Source organism: Penaeus monodon, chromosome 25, assembly GCF_015228065.2.
Source record: "Penaeus monodon isolate SGIC_2016 chromosome 25, NSTDA_Pmon_1, whole genome shotgun sequence".
Taxonomy (NCBI): domain Eukaryota; kingdom Metazoa; phylum Arthropoda; class Malacostraca; order Decapoda; family Penaeidae; genus Penaeus; species Penaeus monodon.
This window is the reverse complement of record NC_051410.1, coordinates 16,612,572-16,612,895: the sequence shown is the minus strand read 5'-3', so window position 1 is coordinate 16,612,895 and position 324 is coordinate 16,612,572. Positions and strand designations below refer to the sequence as shown.

Sequence of the window (324 nt, the reverse complement as noted above, 5' to 3'; positions counted from 1 at the left end):
ACTCAGCATGAAAACAAAGTTAAAATACATGGAAATTACACCGAAAACTTGCAATATTGAGCTTCAAAATCTAAATGAAACCCTTTTAAACTGCACATGTCCCTGGGCCTTTTTTTTTTTTTTAATCACCCATTTATCACCATAGTTACAGAACCAAAACATTGCAGAGAAATGACAATTGAAAGATTAACCGATATTTTTTTTATAGAGTTTCATCACTGTTTTTACAAGTGAATGATACAAGTTCTTCATTTTCGACACAATGATTCCGCAATGATCATCTGCCGTCTAGAAGCCTCCTTGTTCGAAAACCTGAATAATGTG

The 324-nt window shown here is 33.3% G+C and overlaps 1 protein-coding gene across 1 annotated transcript in view; it reads left to right on the top strand.

Moving 5' to 3' along the window:
- The window catches only part of LOC119589333, a 40,307-nt gene that overhangs the window by 22,181 nt on the left and 17,802 nt on the right, over positions 1-324 (top strand). The gene's annotated exons all lie outside the window — the stretch shown is intronic.